Source organism: Carassius auratus, chromosome 4 (assembly GCF_003368295.1).
Source record: "Carassius auratus strain Wakin chromosome 4, ASM336829v1, whole genome shotgun sequence".
Classification (NCBI taxonomy): domain Eukaryota; kingdom Metazoa; phylum Chordata; class Actinopteri; order Cypriniformes; family Cyprinidae; genus Carassius; species Carassius auratus.
In genome coordinates, this window is record NC_039246.1 from 2626833 (window position 1) to 2645274 (window position 18442).

General features: G+C 36.9%; 1 protein-coding gene across 1 annotated transcript in view; it reads right to left on the minus strand.

The window, feature by feature from the left end:
- Positions 1 to 18442, minus strand: part of LOC113066531 (gastrula zinc finger protein XlCGF57.1-like) — a 1043158-nt gene that overhangs the window by 764894 nt on the left and 259822 nt on the right. The gene's annotated exons all lie outside the window — the stretch shown is intronic.

Sequence of the window (18442 nt, forward strand, 5' to 3'; positions counted from 1 at the left end):
TAAGGTAAGACTCAATCCATTTCATTGTTTGCACAGAAAAATTAAAATGTGCTAATTTAGATAATAAAATATTATGGTTTAAAGTGTCAAATGCTTTTTGCAAATCAAGAAACACCGCACCCACAACCCCACCCTTATCTAACTTTAATTGCACTTGCTCAATGAAATAACATACAGCAGTTTCCGTAGAGTGCCGTTTACGAAACCCAAATTGCATAGGGCACAATAAATTATTTTGTGTCTCAAAAAAAATTTACAATTTGTTCAGTTACTACTTTTTCTGTTATTTTAGATACAGCTGATAAAATTTAGATTGGCCTATAATTTGCTACGTTTAGTGGATCACCTGCTTTGAAAACTGGGGTAACTATCCCAGTTTTCCAGCAGTTCGGAAAAATTGATTTCTTAATTGATAAGTTCACAAGGTGTGTGATTGGTACTAAAAAATGTTCACAGTTATTTTTTTTTAAAAAACTACAATTTAAACCATCTATATCTTTAGCGTATGAGTTTTTCAAGGTTTTTATAACATTCTCAATCTTATTCTCTGATACTGTTGTTAAATAAAAAGCAGTTTCAGCTGAGTCAACGGAGTTAGGTTCTCTATGTCTGATACCAAATTTATCAGTCAATCTTTGAACTGAGTCAACAAAATGATTATTAAAAGCATCTATAATTTCATCAGGTTTATTAAGTATTCTTCCTTCATGATTTAATTCTGAACATTTAGTACATGATTTAGATTCTTTTTTTATCAATTGATTAATAGTTTGCCACACCTTTTTGCCATTTCCTTTAGCCTCATTTAAAATATTGATAAAATATTGTGCCTTAGCCTGCCGTAATGTCTTAACCACCTTATTCCTTAAGCTATTAAACATACAGTCTTGTTCAAAATAATAGCAGTACAATGTGACTAACCAGAATAATCAAGGTTTTTAGTATATTTTTTATTGCTACGTGGCAAACAAGTTACCAGTAGGTTCAGTAGATTCTCAGAAAACAAATGAGACCCAGCATTCATGATATGCACGCTCTTAAGGCTGTGCAATTGGGCAATTAGTTGAATTAGTTGAAAGGGGTGTGTTCAAAAAAATAGCAGTGTGGCATTCAATCACTGAGGTCATCAATTTTGTGAAGAAACAGGTGTGAATCAGGTGGCCCCTATTTAAGGATGAAGCCAACACTTGTTGAACATGCATTTGAAAGCTGAGGAAAATGGGTCGTTCAAGACATTGTTCAGAAGAACAGCGTACTTTGATTAAAAAGTTGATTAGAGAGGGGAAAACCTATAAAGAGGTGCAAAAAATGATAGGCTGTTCAGCTAAAATGATCTCCAATGCCTTAAAATGGAGAGCAAAACCAGAGAGACGTGGAAGAAAACGGAAGACAACCATCAAAATGGATAGAAGAATAACCAGAATGGCAAAGGCTCAGCCAATGATCACCTCCAGGATGATCAAAGACAGTCTGGAGTTACCTGTAAGTACTGTGACAGTTAGAAGACGTCTGTGTGAAGCTAATCTATTTTCAAGAATCCCCCGCAAAGTCCCTCTGTTAAAAAAAAGGCATGTGCAGAAGAGGTTACAATTTGGCAAAGAACACATCAACTGGCCTAAAGAGAAATGGAGGAAAAAACATTTTGTGGACTGATGAGAGTAAAATTGTTCTTTTTGGGTCCAAGGGCCACAGGCAGTTTGTGAGACGACCCCCAAACTCTGAATTCAGGCCACAGTACACAGTGAAGACAGTGAAGCATGGAGGTGCAAGCATCATGATATGGGCATGTTTCTCCTACTATGGTGTTGGGCCTATTTATCGCATACCAGGGATCATGGATCAGTTTGCATATGTTAAAATACTTGAAGAGGTCATGTTGCCCTATGCTGAAGAGGACATGCCCTTGAAATGGTTGTTTCAACAAGACAATGACCCAAAACACACTAGTAAACGGGCAAAGTCTTGGTTCCAAACCAACAAAATTAATGTTATGGAGTGGCCAGCCCAATCTCCAGACCTTAATCCAATTGAGAACTTGTGGGGTGATATCAAAAATGCTGTTTCTGAAGCAAAACCAAGAAATGTGAATGAATTGTGGAATGTTGTTAAAGAATCATGGAGTGGAATAACAGCTGAGAGGTGCCACAAGTTGGTTGACTCCATGCCACACAGATGTCAAGCAGTTTTAAAAAACTGTGGTCATACAACTAAATATTAGTTTAGTGATTCACAGGATTGCTAAATCCCAGAAAAAAAAATGTTTGTACAAAATAGTTTTGAGTTTGTACAGTCAAAGGTAGACACTGCTATTTTTTTGAACACACCCCTTTCAACTAATTGCCCAATTGCACAGCCTTAAGAGCGTGCATATCATGAATGCTGGGTCTTGTTTGTTTTCTGACAATCTACTGAACCTACTGGTAACTTGTTTGCCACGTAGCAATAAAAAATATACTAAAAACCTTGATTATTCTGGTTAGTCACATTGTACTGCTATTATTTTGAACAAGACTGTAAGTCGATCCTGTCGTAAACCAGATTTTATAGCTTTTTTTTTAACATTATCACGCCTTTTCATGAGCATCCATACCTCTTCCGAAATCCATGGTAGGTTGTTCTTTCTATGCCTATTTCTAACAAATTTTGTATATTTATTTTTTATATTTCTTATCTCTTCTATACACTTTTTATGCCCTGTTTCCAAATTTTCAGTGGATAAAAGGGGTTCCCAGTCAATCTGTCCAAGATCTTCTTCTAACACACTCATATCCTTTTTTGGTATTCTAAAAGAACTATTCTGTTCATTCTGTGTGGTTTCATGATAAACAAACCTATTTTTATTTGACTTCCTAGATATGAGAGTTAAATTATGATCTGATAATCCAGTTAAAAAGTTAAAAGTCTTAGTAATTCTATCTGGTTTATTAGTAAAGATAAGATCTATTATAGTTCGCTAGGTAGCTGTAATACGTGTGGGGCTCTTAATCATTTGTATAAAATCATACAATTTAGTTATCTCCTTCAATTGTTTTTTGGTCTTTTTATCAGACCAATTAAGATTGAAATCCCCCATAATAATACACTCTTTACATATATCCACTTCTTTAAAGAGGTTTTTAAAATGATCATAGAATGAGATATCGGATGAGGGCGGTCTATACACTGCAACTTTAATAAAAGACATTTGCGGAGATAGTGTAATTAAAACAGCGATACATTCAAATTCATTCGAACACTCAAGATGGACTTGTTTACTTGTCAAATAATCTTTAACATAAACAAGAAGCCCTCCCCCTCTACCAATTATCCTATCCTGTCTGTAATATTTATACCCAGGCATTGCCAAAGCAGCGCTAGGAGAAGTTTTAGTTAACCACGTTTCAGACAAACACAAGAAATCTACATTTGAATCCAAAAGTAGATTTTCAATTTGTTCATGTTTTGATGACACACTTCGGATATTTAAATGTCCTCCTAAAATACCCTTCGGTTGACCCGTGGTCCCAGATTACTTTAGAATGGTTCACAGTTTGAAAGTAATGCAGTTTCCGATGCCTCTCACCGGCCGTTCCATGATGGCGAGTCGATGTAGCTCCGGCCAAAGCACAATGACCAGTCGATACAGTTACACTTGGACCACAGCCAGCCCCGGGCCCAGCCTGAAGACCGGCAACCAACCGGGAATACTCCATCTTACAATGCTTGCCAGCTGACACACGGCGACATTCCGACTGCGCCTCCCAGCCATATTCAACCCCGGCTCGATGACCGCCAGCTGTCGCAGAAAGCCCAGGCAAATCACCAACACATACCGGCGAAACGACGCGCCGAGCACATCCAGTGTCACCAGGGCCTGGGTTGCGTTGAATATCGCCAGCCAGGAGAAGCGTCGTTATCAGGTAAAGCAATACCTGATAGTTGGAGTAATAGAGTTGGAGTAATAGAGTCAGCAATTACTAGATAGTAAATTTATAGTGTACAATCATGGGTGTTTGCTGTATTGTAAAGAGCTGTGACAATAAACAGGGGAGACCAGGTAATACTATGATGTTTCATAGAATTCCAAACAAAAACGCTGACCTGATGAATCGATGGCTACTTGTTCTGGGTATAGTTCCAAACACACCTGTAAACACCATCACTAAGTATTTCGTTTGCTCTGAACATTTTACTGTAGACGACTATTTTGAAAAAATGCAAGTTGCCACACGGACCATGAAACGTGTGCTAAAGGATACAGCCATCCCATCGATAATAAAGACGGGACAAATTGGATCACCTGTTGCTGCGGTAAGTGTTCCGTTATGTTTTGAGATGACTACCATTAGCCATACTGTAACAGTGCCATGCTAATGTAATATAACCTTAGTAGTGACACTATTACGTGAATAGGGGCTCCGTGTATCCCCTTTATTGTTATTATTGTGTTGTCATGAACACACTGCTCATGATCATTATAACAAAATCACTTACTTGGTGGACAGCTGACCATTAGGTTCACTCGGCATGGGGCGTTTCTTCCAGTTGATCTTGCCACAATGGGAAGAAAAAACGACAACTGCCGGGTGAATTAGGGCAGAGAAATCTTCCATGGTAGTGACGCAAATATTTTGATTGTCATCAAGCCTTGACATTGATGGCAATACCCGGTCCCATTCATTACAACAAAGGCACTCGGTTTCTGTCGACATAGGTTGGCATGTTCCACATTTACACCACCAGTCCGTGTTCGTTCTGATTCTCCCTTCGACATCAATCTGTTCGGCATCTTGACTTACATCTTCCAAAGTTTGTAACTCCTCGTCTGTGTATTCTGGCTCAAAACTATATGGTTCTGGATCTTGGTTTGATACACAGAAATGAAAAAGGTATGTATGGACTTCTCTAACTCTGGGGGATACTGTGAATAAGCTAAAGTCCCAAAAAGTCAGAGTGTTCCTTTAAAATAAACTCAAGCAATCAGGGAATGTGTGAGTAAAACTTATGGTATGGATAGCATAATAATAGGAGGTGACTTTAATGTAGCACCTAATTCTTGGCTTGACAGAAAACCTCCAAAGGGGTTACAACCAGAATATAATGACATGTTAAATCATTTTTGTTTTTTCAATAACCTGGTAGATTATTGGAGAGTGACACACCCCAACACAATGCAATTTACATGGATCAGCCCAGAAGATGCTAATTTATGTTCAAGGTTAGATTATTGGCTTGTGTCTCCAAATATTACTAATCTTACACCAAAATGTGATATTCAATCATCTCCTCTTACAGTTGTCTTATTGGGATGTCACTCTCAATAGTCAAACAATAAACAAAAATCAAACAATATTTGGAAATTTAATAATTCCTTGTTGCTGAACGAAGAATTCTGTAGCCAGTTTAGAATATGTCTTGAAACTAATGACATGGATTTGTCAGATATACGTAACTGGGAGTAGTTTAAATTTCGAGTAAAGCAACAAGCTATTGAAACTGGAAAGAAATTTGCCGACAACCGTAAACGTAAACAAAAGGAAATAGTTGAAAAGATACGTTTATTATGTGGAAAACCTAACATTACTGTAGAAGAGACACAAGGGTTACACATGCTTCAGAAACAATTAGATGTTATATACTTGGAGAAGGCAAAAGGCCCCTTTGTAAGATCAAAAGCCAAATGGATGGAGCAGGGGGAAAAAACTTTTTTTTTTTAGCCTTGAAAAATGGAGACAGACTAAAAAATGTATAACAAAATTAAACCAAAATAGAAATATTATTCAAGACACAAATAAAATAACAGAGGAAGTATGTCAATTCTATAGCAACTTATATAAGAAAAAAATTCAGAGTGACGATTGTGATGCCTTTCTGAAAAGTGTAAACGAAAATGTAATAAAACTAACAGATGAAGACAAATTTTCACTAGAAAGAGATGTAACCTTAATAGAAATTGAAACCGCTTTAAAACAAATGAAAAGTGGTAAATTACCAGGCATTGATGGTTTATCTATTGAATTCTTTAAGACTTTTTGGACAGATATTAAAAATGTATTATTTAATGCGTATCTTGATTGCATAAAAAAATGGTCATTATCCCCTACAATGAAAACTGGTCTGATAACCTTGTTGTCCAAACCCAATAAAAACTTTATTACTATTAGATAATTGGAGACCTATTACTCTACTTTACAATGATTATAAATTACTAACTTTGGTATATGCTAACAGAGTAAAAAATGTCTTGAACAAATTAATAGACGAATTTCAGTCAGCATTTATTAAAGGTGGACACATTCATAACAATGTGAGACTAATTATAGACATGTTAAATTACAAGAGCCTTATTAATACAGAAAGCCTAATATTGTTTATTGATTTTTTCAAGGCATTTGATTCTATTGAACATGACTGAAATCGCTCCTACTTTTTGGGTTTGGCAACAACTTTTGTAAGGTAATCAGAATGTTTTATGACCAAATATATAGTTATATTTCACTGCAATCAGACATCAAAGAATCAATGTCTCTTGTGGAATAAGACAAGGGTGACAATTTCACCGAAATTATTGCTGACGATAGAGTGATATTTCTAAAGGACAAATCAATTCTTCAGAAGGATTTAAATGCGATTTCTGTTTTTTCAAGGGCACCAGGCCTTTGCCTTAATCTAAAAAATTTTAAAATATTGCCCTTGTATGACTGCACTGAAACAGACTTGGAGATGATTCCAGTTAAAAATGATGTTAAATACTTGGGCATTCATCTACCTAAAAACTTGGCAATAAGAGAATCCAAAAATATAACAGAGACATTTGAAGAAATAAAAAGAAACCTAAATCATTGGTTAACAAGAGACTTAACTATTTTAGGACGTAACCTATTGTCAAAATCAGAAGGGATTTCTAAATGAATTTATTCTCTCTATATTAGTTCACAAAACATAAAAGCAAATACTATAATTTACCAATTCATCTGGTATAAAAAAACGCACTACATTAAGTAAAATCCCAACTTGTAAAGGACCATAATAAATGGGGGTTAAAAACAATTGATTTTGAATGTATGGTTGGAGTTTTTAGAGTTAACTGGGTAAAAACCTTTTTAGATAAACCTGACTCGCTATGGTATCATATTCCCAAAAATATTTTTGATAAAGTGGGAAGCTTAGAGGTTCTGTTAAAGTGCGATTTCGAGGTATCCAAACTGCCAGTAAAACTGTCTGAATATCATAATCATAAACAAGTCCCTCATTACTGGAAGATGGTATTTACTCATAATTTTACACCACATGGCTCCACCTTGTGGAACAACAGAGTGATAACAATAAGTAGAAAAACACTTTTTTTCAGAAATTGGTTTGAAAAGGGAATCATTTTCCTCACAGATATATTAGATGAACAAGGTAATTTTCTTAGGTTTACGGATTTTAAAACAAAATTTTATATACAAAGATTAATAAGGGATTATAATAAGGCATGTAAAGCAATACCAACAGGCCTATTAAAGATGATACAAAACTATTTACATTATTCCAAAAGTCAAATAAATTTGCCTAAACTGCAACTAAACCAAATTCCCCTAAATAGCAAAAAATGTAAACATAGCAAAATATTCAAATGTAAACTATTTCATGATTTTCACCAAAATATAAAAAAATAAGGCATTATGATGATAAAATAACAAATAAATATATACAATTCATGAAATGGCCTATATCTCCCAAATTTAAAGAAATGCAATTAAAAATTATAAATGGATTTTATCCAGCAGCAGCTATGCTTAAAAAGAGATTTGGTTTTTCTCTTGTCCAGTGTTAAAAAATATTCTGGCAAGATGTCATGAATTGGCTGGAAACAAAAATGGAGAGAATTACACAATTAAAGTTAGAGCAAATTCTTTTTGGTAATGAAAACCTTCCGAAGGAACTTTTTAGAATGTACAATATCATAACAATTATGGGTAAATACCATATTCATAAATGTAAATGGCAAAACAAATATCCATCCCTAATGGTGTTTAAAATTGAACTGAGGGAATACTTTGCTTCTTTGAAACTTCTGAAAGGCTCCAGTGATAACATTTACTCGCTATGTGAAGATGTCTCAAAATACTTGTCATTATAACTTGTTAAGCTTCAATGTAACTTTAATTTAAGAGTATATGTTGACTGAGGACAATATATGTATGTACACAATTTTGTCATGCCTTATGGACTGAAGTGCCTTTGCTTTATTTTATTTTACATTTATTTGTATTTATTTTCTTTATCGAAATTTGTTTCATTTAATTTTATTTATATATGTTCTGCCCATAAGTCTCCCATTGAGAGATTTTGAAAATTGTGTTTTGTAAATAAGTGTGTTCAATAAAAAAAAGAAAAAGAAAAAAAGATCAGAAGTTTTAGATAGTCAGTTAAATAGTAGGCTAGATCTCTCTTCAACCACAAGCATAATGTTTTTTTTTTTTTTAATAATTCTTCAAATTAAACTGAAAACTCTTAATGGAATCCAGTCCTTATATGAAGATCAAGATACGTGACTTTGTTCATGATTGAGAATATGCTCTGGTGTTGGTGTTAAATTTATGAGCCAGAATCTTTTGAAAAAAAGAATAAAATAAATATCGATGTCTTTCTGAATCTGTATATGAACTTCTGTTTTGCGGAATCTACAGGGGGTCCGATTGAGATGGCGGTCTGTGCAGTCGCATCTCACTGAGCTCCTCGAGAAGTCCCTATGTTATAGTTAACAAAAAAAAAAAAAAAATCCACTATTAACTGCCATTTGTCCAGTTCTCAGCACGAAAATGAAGAAAAACAACAGCGGAAAGTCTCCGGCGCAAAAAAATCTCCCATTTGAAAGCTGTGTGAAGACGAGTGGCTAACGTTAGCAAGAACAAACGAGGGCCGACAACGCCAACGAAAACCCCCGAAAAAACACACCTGGAGAAGAAAACGAAAGGTATGTCTCAAGAAGAAACAAACACCAAGACCATACTGAATGCTATCAGCTCTCTCAGTCAACGTGTAGACGACCGCATGGAAGAATTTAGTACGCAGTTGCAACAGCACAGCTCCATGCTAGCTTCTATTGCTAAATTGGTGCAGTTCAACGCAGAAGAGCTAAAAGTGTGTAAAACGAAAATAAAACACCTGGAAAAGAAAGTGGAGACACTGACTAAAGAAAATGAAGACATGAGGGGTCGGGTATTGAACAATGACAGATACAAAAGACCGTGGTGCCTGCGCATCAAAGGGAAAAAAGAAACGGCCAATAAAAACATAAGAGCGGAGGTGGTGGAGCTTCTTCGCAGGATTGCACCGGACCTGGCGGTAACGATGGATGAAGCGGTTGACGTTGTCCACAGAGTGGGAAGATTGATGGACAACCGGCAACAACAAATAATAATTTTATTTGTGAGACGAGCAGTGAGAGATGACGTCTGGAGGCGAACAAAAACTTCTCCAATCTGCAAAGAAGAGGGGATTCGCTTTACTGAAGATCTGACTCAAGAGGATTGGCGTTCCAGACAGGCTCTCTGGCCCAAAATCGACCAGGCTAGAAAGGAAGGAAAGGCTGCAGGCTTCAGGGGCCCGTTTGGATTCATCAAGGCAAGCGTATTATGGAGGACACTTAAGTTAGGGGCTGAGACTAAAGCTTAAATGAATACATAGTGGATCAGATCAGGTGATGGGACTTCTACCTCAACATTTTTACTCCACCTCCCTACATTTTTTTTTCTTCACAAAAAGTTCATTTGTTCATGTGTTCTGTATTTCAGTTAAAAACTGACTTTTCTTTTATTTCCTTTAATACAAGGGGACTTAAAGACTCAGTTAAGCGAAAAGCTATCTTTTTGTTTTGCAAAGGGCAACAAGCACATTGCACCTTTCTTCAAGAGACTCACTCTGATATATCTGATGTTAAGTTTTGGTCACAACAATGGAGAGATAAAATTCTCTTCAGTCATGGGACAAATCGGTCGGCTGGAGTTGCCATATGTTTCAACAGATGCCCTGGTAAGATTCTGGATGAAAAAGCAGACAAGGAGGGACACTGGGTAGCCTGTGTTTTGGAAATTGATGCTAATCTTGTTATTCTGATTAACATATATGGTTATAACAATAAAAATTTGTTACATCAGATATCAGAAGTAATCATAGAACTAAAAGCTAAATTCCCCACAGATCATATTATTGTTGGAGGGGATTTCAATTTAGCTTCTGATGAGTGGATGGATAGATGGCCTTCCAAGTTTTTGAGAGAACATAGAAACACAATTTTGGAAGCTCTTGCTAATAATAACCAATTGATAGATGTCACGTGAACCAGTTATGCTCTGTGATTGGGCATACGTCAGGGCTTACGTATGGGTGACGGACATACAGAAAGATAACACAAGAGAGATTCTGGTGTATGCGGTTGCTTCATGCTGAATAAAGCGAGTTAAAGACGATCTACTGTCTCCTCATATATCTATATATATTATACGAAGATAGATACACTTCACATGGTGTCAGAAGTGAACCGACACAGCACGCTGACTGAAGGAAGTAGTTTGACAGGAGAAAACCGGACAGGATGGCAAAGTTTTCGGCGCCGGAGCAGCTTAACTTCGCTAAACCGGAGGATTGGCCCGATTGGAAACAACGCTTCTCCCGGTATCGAATAGCAACGAAGCTTAACAAAGAGCCAGCCGATGTTCAGGTCAGCGCACTGATTTATTCTATGGGCCCGGAGGCAGAGCAAGTGTACAATTCATTCGCCTCGCCGGATGACGACGAGGGAGAGGAGGAGGATTTTGACCAAGTGCTGAAGCTGTTTGACGCGCACTTCGTGCCAAAAAGAAATGTGATTTTTGAGAGAGCACGTTTTCATTCGCGGACACAAGAGGCGGGTGAGTCCGTTGAACAGTATATAAGGCACTTGTATGAACTCGCAGCCCACTGTGACTTTCATGAAAAGGAGGAGGAAATAAGAGATAGACTTGTTATAGGGATTAAAGACAAAGATCTTTCATTGAAGCTACAAATGACAAGTGACCTTACTCTGAAGAAAGCAGTTGACATGGCCAGGCATTCTGAGTTAGTGAAGCAACAGAACAGCGAGGCTGGTGCATCAGGGCACGTTGATGAAGTGAAATCAAAAGTTTATAAAAATAAGTGGAAAAAAACACAATATGAGGCAGCAGGAGGACGAAAAGAAAATGAAAAGAAAAACTGTGGTAGATGTGGGCGCAGACATGCAAGAGACAAATGTCCAGCTAAAGACAGAGAATGTAACAAATGCCACAAAATTGGTCACTTCGCAAACAAATGCAAAACCAGAATGATACAAGAAGTGACTGAAGAAGTAGACAGCTTATTCTTAGGATCAATAAATGAGACTATGACCAAGAATGAGGCTACAGTGGATGAAGTCATCACAGATACAGAGCCACCATGGCGCACAACACTAGTGATATGCCATACTCCAGTCAGCTTCAAGATTGATTCTGGTGCTGACACAACAATAATAAATGAGGCTACATATAGCAGCCTCCGTGTCAAGCCGAAACTTAGTCCAGTCACCTCTAAACTGGAAAGTCCAGGAGGAAAAGTGGTCCATTTGGGGCAATTCTTAGCTAAGACGCAAGAGACAAAAGGAAGAAAAACAACAGACTGTTACTTTAGAGTAATAGTGGCAAAATCTACTTGTGATAATTTACTGAGTAGATCTGTCGGTGTTCGTCTGGGTCTAATACAACACATTGAAGAAGTCAGTGTGTTTGGGGAATTAGGGCTGCTTAAGGGAGACCCCATAAAAATAGTCCTAAAAGAAAATGCTAAGCCATACAGCGTCGTAGCCCCTCGTCGCATACCCATTCCGCTGCTACCTAAAGTAGAGGAGGAGCTTAAGCGAATGGAGGAAAATGGCATAATAGAGCGCGTGACAGAGCCTACAGAATGGGTAGCGCCTATGGTGCCTGTGATAAAGCCAAACGGTAAAGTAAGAATTTGTGTAGGTCTCACTAAACTAAACGAGAACGTGAAAAGAGAAAAATTCATCTTGCCGACCACAGACAGCATCTTACACAAACTGGCTGGAAGTAAGGTGTACACAACTCTGGATGCTGCCAGTGGATTTTGGCAAATGGCTCTGGATGAAGAAAGCTCAAAATTAACAACCTTTATAACACCAAATGGTCGATACTGTTTTAAACGGCTCCCATTCGGGATAACATCAGCACCAGAAATATTTCAAAGGAGGATGCAAGAACTACTGCATGATCACGAGGGCACAGTCGTTTATATGGATGATATTCTTGTGTTCGGAGCTACTCTGGAAGAGCACAACAGCCGCCTGAAAAAGGTGATGGAGACAATCCGTGCATCTGGTTTAAAACTTAACCGCCAAAAGTGTAAGTTCAGGCAGGCTTCCATTCACTTCTTGGGCCAGGTCATCAGTCAAGAGGGCGTAACTCCAAGCCCAGAAAGAGTGTCCGCCATCACCGCTCTGGAGACACCTACAAATGTGAGTGAGTTAAAAAGAGTACTTGGTATGGTGAATTATGTCGGTAGATACATACCCAATTTGTCACAAATCCTTCATCCCCTTAACAAGCTGTTAAAGAATGCAGTAGCATGGGTGTGGGACTCGCAGCAAGAAGCAGCCTTCCAGAAAGTAAAGTCGCTGATATCCTCTGCACCCGTTCTTCAGTACTTTGATCCAAAACTGCCCACCGTAGTAGGTGCTGACGCATCCAGTTATGGATTAGGAGGGGTGCTGATGCAAAATCATGGAGGCACACTTAAACCGGTAGCCTACTGCTCTCGTACACTAAATGAAGCGGAAAAGAAGTACGCACAAATAGAAAAGGAGTGTCTTGCTAGTGTATGGGCCTCAGAAAAGTTCTATCTATATCTGTGTGGTCTGGAAAGCTACAAACTACTAACGGACCATAAACCACTGGTGACACTCATCAACCACAGAGACCTAGACAAAACTCCACTAAGGTGTCAGCGACTTCTGATCCGCCTAATGAAGTTCAACCCAATCGCTGAGTACATCCCAGGAAAAAACCTGATAGTACCTGATGTGTTGTCAAGGCACCCAGAGTCAAAAGTGGACGACACAAAACTGAGTGAGGACATCCAGGCATATGTGGACTCCATTGCAGAGCTGGAAAGGCCTAAAACAGTGCTGGAGCGCATAAAAGCAGAGACAGAGAAGGATGAAACCCTGCAGAAAGTCGGACAATACATTAAGTCTGGCTGGCCACGATACAGAAAGGATGTCGTGAGGCCTGCTCTAGACTATTTTATGGAGAGAAGTAGTCTCAGTGAGCATAATGGACTGGTAAAGAGGGGAAACCAAATAGTAATCCCACAAATAATGAGAACTGAGATGCTGGAGAGAATCCACCATGGGCACCAAGGCCTAAACAAATCCAGGGAGAGATACAATGATGCCATCTGGTGGCCAAAGATAAGCCATGCAGTAAAGGAGAAAGTGTCCTCATGCCCACACTGCAATGAGCACAAACCAAGCCAAAGCCGGGAACCACTCATTACAACGCCTTTGCCGAAACTCCCGTGGCAAAAACTAGCTGCAGATCTTTGTGAGTTTAAAGGAAAGCACTTCCTGGTTGTTATTGACTATTATTCAAGATGGCTTGAAGTATTAAGTCTCACCCAGACCACGAGTGAAGCAGTTATAAGTAAGCTGATGAGCATATTTATACGGTTCGGGATACCTGAAGAGCTGATTACGGATAACGGCCCACAGTTCACCTCACGGCAGTTCCAGGACTTCACATCTAAGTATGACATCCAGCATACTACATCAAGCCCATATTATCCCCAAGCTAATGGGATGGCGGAGCGAGCTGTCAGGACCGCTAAAAGCATCCTTAGGCAACAAGACCCCCAGCTAGCTCTCCTGATCTACAGGGACACCGCTACGGAGCCGACAAAAGAAAGCCCAGCCAGACTCCTCATGGGAAGGAGACTGCGAACCACAGTCCCCAAGCTCCACCATCAGTTGAGACCGTCATGGCCAAATCTGTCTACAGTCAGGCAGACAGATGCCAAAGCTAAGCAGGCCTACGAATACACCTACAACAGGAGATACTCAGCTAAGCAGCTTCCCGCCTTAGGGGTCGGAGACAGAGTGCGACTGAAAACAGACTCAGAAAAGACATGGAGAGGCACCGGGGTGATTCAGGCTTCGTGTTCCACTCCCCGTTCGTTTGTGGTGAAAACGCCACAAGGAGACACCATCAGACGAAACCGGAGGCACCTGCAGATTGTCAACCAAGAAAGGAACGACTCTCCAACACAATCACCAAAAGTCTCCAACCCGCCGGGCAGCATAACATCAGCTACCTGTCCAACTCAAAATAATTCAGAGACTGGTAGCATAACATCGTCACCCAGAGTTTTGAGAACACGCTCTGGACGTGTTGTGAAACCTGCCGTCAAGTTAACTTACTAGTCAAAAGAAATGAGTTAACTAGTGATGTTCACAAATGAGTACAGACCACTTATGTTGAAGGACAAAAGGGAAGGTCTGAGAAGAATGTTTGTTTATATTTGCTTGTTCAGATGTATTTTGTTAATGTCTACTTAAACAGCAAGTTTAAAAATAATATTGATAAATAGAATAAGAGTTCTTATGTTTATTTAATACATTTTTGGAAAAAAGAGAATATGGAAAATATTGTGTTTTATACCGAAAAGTAATTTCAGGGTATGTTTCTGAGAAACAGATGTTTTGTTTAATACTGTATGAATCCTTAGACTAAAAGGGGGAGATGTCACGTGAACCAGTTATGCTCTGTGATTGGGCATACGTCAGGGCTTACGTATGGGTGACGGACATACAGAAAGATAACACAAGAGAGATTCTGGTGTATGCGGTTGCTTCATGCTGAATAAAGCGAGTTAAAGACGATCTACTGTCTCCTCATATATCTATATATATTATACGAAGATAGATACACTTCACAATAGACATCTGGAGAAGTTTACATAGTGGGGTGAAACAGTTTACCTGGCATAAACCTAATGGTCAAAACAAATCATGAATTGATTATTGGCTGATATCAAACTCAATATCAGATCATGTCACAGAAACAGAAATTGCTAACTGTCCTTTAAGTGATCATTGTATTATTAACCTGAAAATTGGAAACCATAATAAAAATAACAAACCAAAAGATTATTGGAAATTTAACTCTCAGTTACTAAAAAACTCAGAGTTTTGTCATTACATTAAAAAAAATATTTTTGATATAAAAAATGAAAATACACTAGACACATCTATACTAAAGTGGGAATTTCTGAAATTTAGTATTAGAAAGCATTCAATAATGTTTGGTAAAAAAGTGAATAAAGAAAAGAAAGCACAAGAAGCAACAGTGGTTAAAGAACTCATGAAACTTTATAGTAAATCAGATTGGAGTGAAGAAGACAAAAAATAAGTAATTTGCAATCCAAATTGGATAGAATGTATATAGATAAAGCTAAAGGTGCATATATTAGATCCAGGGCCCGGTGGATTGAAGAAGGAGAAAAGAATACTGCATACTTCTGCAAATTAGAAAAACGCAGACAAGAATATAATTTGATTTGTAGTCTAAATCGAGAGGAATGTACAGAACCCAAACGCATTGAAAAAGAAGTTTTCAGTTTTTATAGGAATCTTTATAAATCTTCCTACTCAGAACAAGATGCCTCATCTTTTTTTGATAAAATTAACAACTTGATTCCTATTATTGATGAAAATTTTAAAGAAGTTTGTGATGAGGAACTAAGAATTGTAGAGTTTGACTATGCTATAAAAAAAATGGCGTCTGATCGTTCGCCAGGAGCAGATGGTATTACAACTAACTTCTATAAACACTTTTGGGAAGATTTAAAGCACCTATTGTTTCAGGCTATAAATGAATGTATTAATCAAAAAGAACTGATGGAAACAATGAAACAAGGAATAATAAAACTGATTCCAAAACCTGGAAAAGATAAGAAAATATTAAATAATTTAAGACCTATTACACTGTTGAATACAGACTACAAGATTCTAACAACAGTTTTGGCAGAAAGATTAAAGACAGGTATATCTAAATTAATCAGCCCAACACAATCTGGTTTTCTTAAAGGAAGATCCATCCATAATAACATCCGCTTGGTACTGGATCTTATTGATTATAATTATTTAATTAAGGAAGATGGTTTTATCTTTTTTTTGGATTTCCATAAAGCATTCGATTCAGTGGAACATTTATTTATTGTTAACACCCTGAGACACTTTGGCTTTGGAAATAAGTTTCTTGATATGATCACTATGTTACATACAGATATTAATAGCTGTGTTTCCCTCTCAGAAGGTACATGTCCTAGATTTAACGTTGAACGAGGAATAAGACAGGGCTGTAGTATTTCTCCTCTTTTATTCATTGCAGTGACTGAACTACTAGCAATTGCGGTTACAAATTCGAATATTAAAGGTTTAGAGATAAACAACCATAAGTTACTCATAAGTCAGCTCGCTGACGATACAACTTTGTTTTACAAAATAAGGAACAAATACCAGTGGCTGTAAAGGTAATAGAGCGGTTTTCACAAGCATCGGGTCTATATCTGAATCTGAGTAAATGTGAACTGATGAGCATTCATAACTGCGCTGAATCCTCACTATATAATATAGCAGTCAAAAATGACATTAGATATCTAGGTATTTGGATTACCAAATCATCAGATACAAGTGAAAAAAAGAATATCCAAGATAATATTGATAAATGTGGAAAAACATTAAACAGTTGGCTACAAAGAGATTTAACATTATTGGGAAGAACGATGTGGAACAAGATTGAATCTATTTCCAAACTGATATATCCATCCTACTCTCTTGCTATTTCTCCAAAGTTAATTAAAGAAATTAATAGAATCAATTTTAATTTTATTTGGAAAAATAAACATCACTATATTAGAAAAGGGGATCTGTTGAAAAATTATGAGGTAGGTGGTATAAAAGCAATCGACTTTGAAATTATGAATGGAATATTGAAAATTAAATGGCTCCAATCTTTTTTGAGGAACGGTGAAGAGATATGGTTCTCCTTACCGGCATATATCTTTGATAAAGTGGGAGGTATTAAATTTTTAATAACATGTGACTTTGAAATATCTAAATTGCCTATAAAACTTTCAACTTTTCATCAGCAGGTTTTGTTACAGTGGAAACTGATGTTTAAACATAACTTCAGTCCCCACAATGTTCCATAAATATAACAGAGTTATATTGTGTAGAAGGAAATCTATGTTTCTGAAAGACTGGTGGGAAAAACAAATATGGTCAATTTTTCATATATTGGATGAAAATGGTAATATTCTTGAATTGGAGGAATTTAATTCTAAATATAATATTAACTGCTCAATTGTGGATTACAACAAAGTAATACAGAACATTCCAAAGGTCCTTATTCAAGCAATAAAGAATAATTGTTTGAACATTGCATCACCAAGACTACACAAAATTAAATTTATGTGGTTTATGTGGACCTGGTAGATACAAAATGTAATAATAAATTCCTTAAGCAAACTCTTGTTAACATTTTGTACCCGGGTAGAACAAGAAGCACTCTCTTCTTTCTTGGTTATAACAAATCTAAAATATCTTCAATTAGAACAAAATTCCTAAAATATCCAATTCCTCCTAAATTTAAGGAAGTACATTTTAAAACTATAAATAATATATATCCCTCTAATGATTTTTTAAAGAAAAGATTCAATTTTGAGGTAGCCAATTGTCATATCTGCAACATTAATGTTGAAACAACAGAACACCTTTTTTATGAATGTCAACTGGCTCAGAGTTTATGGAAATCTCTTCACAACCTGTTGTCCTCCAGATCTATAAACATAGATTTATTTTCATATCAAAACATTCAGATGGGTGTAATTCTACAAAATAAAAATGATGAATTTTTGGTCAATAATCTAATTATAGCAACAAAATATTATATATATACATAAATGTCGATTTGCTAAGTCCTCCCCCACATGGTCTGCACTTAAAAATTTACTTTTGCTGTTCCAAAACTGTCTCATAAAGGTTGAGAATGCCCAGGCTAAAAAATTGCATAAACATTTAATAACACTTCAGATATGCTGAGTCCCTTTTATATGGTTTGTTTTATTTTATTTATTTTGTTTTAGCTTATTTTTATTGTTTTTGTTTTTCAATCTAGTTTGTTCTCCCTTGTCATCTGAACAGTATAGAAAATGTCTTCTCAGATGATTTGTTGGAGGTGTGACTCTTAGTTTATGATACAATAAGATTTATATTGTACATTTTGAGGATGTAATATTTTTTTTCTTCTTTTTTGTTAGATGTTTTCATTGTTTATTGTGATAAGAAAAAAAAACAATAAAAAAATTAAAATAAAAAAACTTCTGTTTTGCGTGAATGGGACTTTTA